General features: G+C 41.7%; 1 long non-coding RNA gene across 1 annotated transcript; it reads left to right on the top strand.

Moving 5' to 3' along the window:
• Positions 1–1,190: 1,190 nt before the first annotated feature.
• Positions 1,191–1,769, top strand: LOC112947342. The gene is made up of 2 exons (XR_003249392.1): positions 1,191–1,284; positions 1,361–1,769. It is a non-coding gene; the product is annotated as an uncharacterized LOC112947342 (long non-coding RNA).
• Positions 1,770–6,621: the final 4,852 nt, after the last annotated feature.

Here is a 6,621-nt window from a genome sequence, read left to right as displayed (position 1 = left end):
AAAAATATTTCAGGGTTATCACAACTCTGACAATAACTTGGCTGTTTCTGTTTTCATTTAAGTTATGCAGGCTGAGATTATTGGTCCCAACCCAAAACCTACACAATGTAAGATATAAAAAGATTTTAAAACTCTGTGCCTAGCCAAGGAAGGGTTTCTAGGGAGAAAAACCTTGGTTGTTTCCTAAGAATTTTTCACAAAACTTGATACTACTGCTAGGTGGTAACGAGTAGATGTGGGGAYGAGCCCATTCCCCATGGCCACCCGGCATGTACTTCATCTCCTGCTGTTTTCTTGCTTCTTCTTCTTTTCTTCTTCTTCACCCTTAGCGTGCACGTAACGTAACTTCTGGGCTATAAACCAGGAGAAGCTTGGGCTGAGCTTTCAGCTGTCTTGTTCTCCAGGAGCATTTTGGCTACCTGAGGTGTTCCAGGTACAAAAGTGGAGTRGAAGTAGATTCTCCTCAGAGAGACAGCTCCGAACTGGGTTCTTTTACCTTAGAGAGATGAGTTCTGGATCTCTTCTTTACACCATTTCTTATAGCGCTGTAGTAGCAGTTGTAGCTACTACCAAACTTTGCAAGGAGCAAGTGTGTTTTTGAACTATGTTATGAATTATAGCTTATGTTTGCTTACATGTGGTTATTATTAAAATTTGTCAGCAAATCAATAACCAATGAGTACAAAGTCTTGTACATAGTCTTGTTCTTGGACATACATGCAAATGGGAGGATCTATTCCCCTGTAATTTGATCTGAACAGTCAAACCACAACAAAGGAAATCATAGTTTTATGTACCAAATTCTTTAGTGTTTAAATGATATGTAGTGGTGTATACACCATTCATGAGCAAGCCTATTAAAGTATAGCTTAAAGTGTAAGTTATCTGCATTTAAAACTATGATATARCAATACAGTCTTTATTTGACTGTCAAAAATTGTTTACTAGTCATTTTGTTTCTAAAGCAGGTAATATTTTGAACTAACAGATTTCAGAGGTGTAAATACATATTTGTGTACTTTACTTACACTATTCCTGGAAAGTCAGTACAGCTAAATTGGGAGAGCTGTTTCCTCTCCCATTTGGCTGTCATTAATAGACTTGTTTACTGAGCTCTGTTGAAYTGCACCTGCTTGACCTCGCTCCATGATCACATTGCTTTCCTTTCTTTCCAGGCAGCCTCCTAACAACAAGTGCTTCGCAGCCTGCATCTGTACAGCACTTTGCAGCTGCAGCRCAAGCATTTTAACAGCACTGAAATGTCATCACAAGAGCAGCTGAAAGGTAAAATGAGTGAGATCGGGATGGCAGGTCTGAAATCGGCAGGAGATAACCTGCCATCTTATTTTTGCCTTCACAGCTCAGTTATTCTGCGCATGGGAAATATATCTCTTTATGAAGATGATGTAGCCACGTTCCCTCAAGCCTGAGAATCTGCACTGAAGAAGAAGATGTCATATTCAGGGGTATCATATTTAGGCAGTCACTTACAGAGAGTGGCAGTTGTCATAGAGAATGTATTACCTACATATTTTTTTTTCTGAGTTCATCCAGGATTTCCCTGTAACCATGAAGAGACCTGTTAACAGTGAAGTTAATGAAATAACTTCTGCTTAAAGTAGTGGTTTTTAATCCTTTTCTTTGGTAGGTGAACATTTTTTTTTTTGCTTGCTGTTCACACTGAAGTTTAGCTTTCCACTATCATTGTGTAGAAATACTGAAGTATATTTCTTTTGTAAATTTTTATAAAGTGAAAAACCTTTAGAAATGTAGTATATTTTGCCTCATAGATATCTGAAACCACATAAGTGCTCTCTGATTTTCTTTCTGTGTGGTCTTTAGAAGAATACACTATATTAATATATATATGTATAGTGTATAAATTAGAAGTGGTCAAGGAAGTATCCCAGGAAAAAAATAATGCCAGAGTACGAGAAACTAAGCATATAGCTAAAAATGAATTCCAGAGRGTGTCCTTGATTTTGCCTATGTAGACATGGGCATTTTAGTGTTTTAAACTTCATTCAAAGCAGCATATGCTCATTTAATAGGAGCTTGTTGAATAGATTACTGATAACCAAGACAGCATGGAAAAACTAAACAACAAATAGCAATTACCTCTCATTTTAAATGTTATTGTGAAGACCATGAAGAGGTTTGTGATATTTCTATATTTAATTGATGACTGGGGTTGAGAAAAAAAAATCTATGACATTAGATTACCAGATGATCTTTGTTACAGTGGAATAAAGCACACGTCCTCGTACACAGACAAAAGCTCTTTTCATAGAGCTCTGATGAAGCAAGAAGCAGAGTTGGAGGGGATAACATTGACTGGAAGACACCACTTGTAATGAGACAGGGCTGCTGGATGGGGTTTCACAGATTCTCTGAGTGTCTGCCCGGGTTGGGCTCCCTTCAGAGCTGTTACTGAAACTCAGAAAACTGCTACAAAGAAGTCCTTAAAAGCTCCTCCAATTGGGAATTGCTGTCTCTCCAAATGCAGGAATACATCCTGAAGTCCCATCTTGGCTGAGAGCATGAYTGCTCTGTGCTTTGGCTTGTGCACTGGCCTTACGTAACTCTACCGCAAATTTAAGTTAAGGTGCAACCTGTCATTTGGAAACAACACACCTTAATTGCTAAAACATGTTCTTAAAACTGAAGAATAAGTAGGTTTGATTAGTTCTTGTGCTTTTCCCTTTAGATACTCAAAGTACTTAATTCCATTTTGTTTATAGAGGTTGCACTTAATAAAAAAATGGGATTCTGCTGGAATTAATATTTCTGCATTGCATTTCGACTGAATCTCTCTCTTACTTTTGCTCTAGTATTATTGATTACGTATGCCTGTAAGGTGAAGCATGGGAGAAGGCTTCATAGGAGAAGCAGGAGGAACTGGATGAGGCCATGGAAGAAAAGGCCTTTGAGGAGAACTGCACAGGTAGAATTTGGGCTGAGGAAGTCCCCAGGCTGCAGATTAGCATCCCCTTGGCCTCCGTTTAGGAGAAGTCTTGTCTGTGCTTGCCCTCCCGTGTGCCCTTCCTGCCCTCACGTCTGCTTTGGCCTCTGTTCCAGACAGCGTCCTGACCCAGACAGATACTCCAGCCCAGTGTGACTACTCTTACTTATATTTGTGTTGTGACAGAATGCCGATATTTGCGATTGGAATGTCGATACACAGCAAATAATTCATGCAGTTGCAGTGTACAGCTCAGACCTAAACTTTTCAATAACGTGAACAGAACAAATTTGAGAGAGGTTGTGCAGACAGGTCCATTCATAGCTTTAGGGTTATTAGTGGAGAAGGGCGACTATGCAAATGGCAGCCTCTAAAAATAACTCCAGTATACATTAAAACAATTCGAATATGCTGAAAGGACTGGAATAATCAATAGGAAAGAATGAAGCCAATGTTACTGCCTGGAAACTTTGCCATGAACCTCATTTAAAAAAAAAAAAAAAAATGAAATAAAATGGATCAAATTGATGGTTTATAAAACCACTACACACAGGAAGTAGAATCAAAAAGACAGCGCAATCAAAATGTAAGTCTTCTGCCTAAAGAAACCTAGACATTATAAATGCCTCCACTGTGGTAAAGGAATCAAGGGTGAATTTAGGATGATTAATTCCAGCCAACTAAACCAAAAGCGATCTGTTTATTATTTTCAATTTAGAAGTGAAAACCTCGATTTTCTGGCCAGTTAGTTCATCTTCACCATCAGATAAATTATTAACTCCATCAGCTCGCAGTTGTGTTAAAGGAGCAAATTCTCAAGCAGGTACAAGATGTCAGAAACTGAGAAGGAAAATCTGTAGAGTGACATGCAAAACAGCCTTGCAGGTTCTCCAAGCCTCTGAAGAAGATGCTGCAGCCATAAATCTTTATAGATACACAGAAGGAGAAGTGGTTCAGAGTGGTTATAGGTAAAGGGCAGTAAAGGGAATTGGTTGGAGGGAGGCATTAGAAAAACTGCCTGTTCCAGCACCAAATTTCATACAGGAATTGTTGCACATTCTCGAATGGATTTTAGTACTTCCATTTGATGTTACATAGAATTTGATGTCTTTGGACACCTACCTCTTCACCACAAAGCTGACCATTCCTATGTTATGTTTTTCATAGAATCTCCCCCATTTCAAGTGAGRTAAACTGTGTGGTATAATGCTCCATATAATCCTGCTAAATTCAGATTAGTGCTTGATCCTCTTAGAGCTGTAGGGAACACACTGAAAGCAATGAATCTAATACTACACTTTTTTACACCATCAATTTGCACATTTTTACTATGTAGGTAGCAATAAGACTGTGTCTGTCACTTTTGAGCATTAGAATTTTATTCAGAAGAGGAAAGATGAAAGAGAATCCAGGGGAAGAGAAGATGGGAATACTGGGAGATGTTACCTCAGCGGAGGAGAAATTCAGGTAAATGTGCACCACTTGGGAATAAGCTAGCAATGTGGCTGGATCTTAAATTATTTGCACTTACTAGAGTCATAACATTGAATAGCAGAGATCTTTTTTACATATACAAGACAAACAGTTACATGTTTTTGTTCTTAAAAATCAGTCAGGTTTGGAATGCCTACTAAACAARGAAGCACTGTCACAGACTTGTGCTTTGTCTGTGTCCAAGCTGACTTTCTAGGTACAATCAATGCCCATCAAGTTCTGGTCGTAATCTAGTGTTCAACTATAGGTCTACTACAGCAAAGTCTTGCACAGTGATTGTGTTGCTGGAGACCAGCAGACTACCCTTCCATTTCACATGGCCGCATACAGAACCATGAGATGGAGGTAAATTGCAGTCATGGCTACTGCACCATGAACTTCAGCCAGAATTAGATGGAGACAAAAGTTCTGCTACTTCCTGCCAAATCTGGTGAACAACCTATTCTCTTCAGAGATCTTTCCTCAGCCGTAGTGCTGGTGAGGTAATGGAATGATCTGTCTCAGGAGGGAGTGTTTATGCCAGTGCTCCTTGCTAGAACAACCGCTATTTTTATGCCAGATATTTACATGGTTTCCATTATGTTCCTCCAAAAATGATGGCTTAATCCAGTGTATTTCAGTAAAATTGAAAGGCGTGCATCTACTTTTCTCTTTAAAATAGTTCATAGATTTCACAGTTTGGCCATCCTGAGGTGCTTTCACTAGAATTAGAATGGTAAATTAAAATCTCAGAGGTCTAATAAAGTAGAAAGTACTGTTTTAGATAGATATCCAGAGCTCTTTCTATCCTATAACCAGTGCAAAGTGAGATTCATTTGGCCTTCAGCTGAATTGTTTTCTAAGCTTTAAAACCTGCATGGAGAGAAGGTAAAAGGAGTTCTTTCTTTTTTGGGGYAGCAACATTCTCCTTAGTCTCTGTTTCTGGAGTTAGTTGGAAAGAAGAGCTTCATTCAAGACCTATAAGCAGCAGAGAGGTCAACACATAACTCAGTATACAGAAGAAAAGAACACACAACAGGAAGTTTTTGTTGGTTTGTTTGTGTTTTTTTTCTGGATCACAACGAAAGTCCAGTTGAAAACTGTCAACATGAGGGCCTTCCACAAAGTCAGGCCTTAAAGTGCRAACATTCAGCCGGTCTGCTAGAACTGTAGCAGGAAGGCTTTGACCTCATAGCACTTCTGTAAGCTGTAGAATTCATTAAACACAGGAGCTTCAAGGCATGTCACAGATACGTGTGGGCAGAATTTCCCTGTCAGATGAAAAGGGAAAGCCACAAGTGCAAACTGGAGCAGAAGGGAAGTCCAGGGCAAGGACAGCAGTTGCAGAAGGCTCAGCAGCCTCTACAGCAGTCAGTGGTTCCAGGATCAGTGAACGGTGGCTACAACAGTGTCTGCTCTGCTCTGTTCAGCAGAGTTGTGCATGAGTTATCTATTAAATTGAAGGGGAAGGAAAAAATGGTGGTGGGACTGGATGTTCAAGTAGCTCCTAATACGAAGGTGGAAGATAYTCAAAGCACCTGTATGGGAGAAAGGGAAAGCCCAGTGAAACCTTTGCTGGGGGTAATATGGGAGCTCTGGCCAAAGCACAAGATGGAGTAGCAGGGATTGTCGCATTAAATTGACTTTCTGGGTGGAGGATAAAGTGCCGAAGCCCTGACGCAGCGCGGTGGCGAAGGCAGGACAGGGGCCCTGCCACAGCTGCTGCCATGATGGACTGGGCCTTTAGGCATGAGGAGCTGCCGGGCTGAGAGACCCTTCTGCTGGGGCTGCCGCCAGCCGCCCCCTCTCCACACGTGGGGAAGGCCACAGCCCGGGCTCTGCCACCTCGGCCCATGCGGAAGCGCTAGTCCAGGCAGGGCAGCGCTGCAGGGAGCTGCGGCCATGACAAGGAACAGGAAGTACCCTGGATCCTGGTAGGGCCTGGGGAAGCCCCTGAAGCCTCAAGGAAAATGGGATTGAGATCCGAAGGCTGGCTCTCAGRATGCACGGATCTGCATTTTCCAGTTAACTTGGAGCCAGTCAATCCCCGCTTGGTTCCTGCACTGTGTGCGGCTAGCCGGGGATGCGGGAGCCCTGGAGTGTGCGGGGAATGCAGCCTGCCCCTGCCAAGCACCATGCGGCTCCTTGGTGTGCCACCAGCTCCGCAGCGTCTGGGGCCGAGCCAT

This window comes from Nothoprocta perdicaria, unplaced genomic scaffold (assembly GCF_003342845.1).
Source record: "Nothoprocta perdicaria isolate Ctin4 unplaced genomic scaffold, notPer1 scaffold_23, whole genome shotgun sequence".
NCBI classification, from domain to species: Eukaryota; Metazoa; Chordata; class Aves; order Tinamiformes; family Tinamidae; genus Nothoprocta; species Nothoprocta perdicaria.
This window is presented reverse-complemented; position numbering and strand designations above follow the sequence as displayed.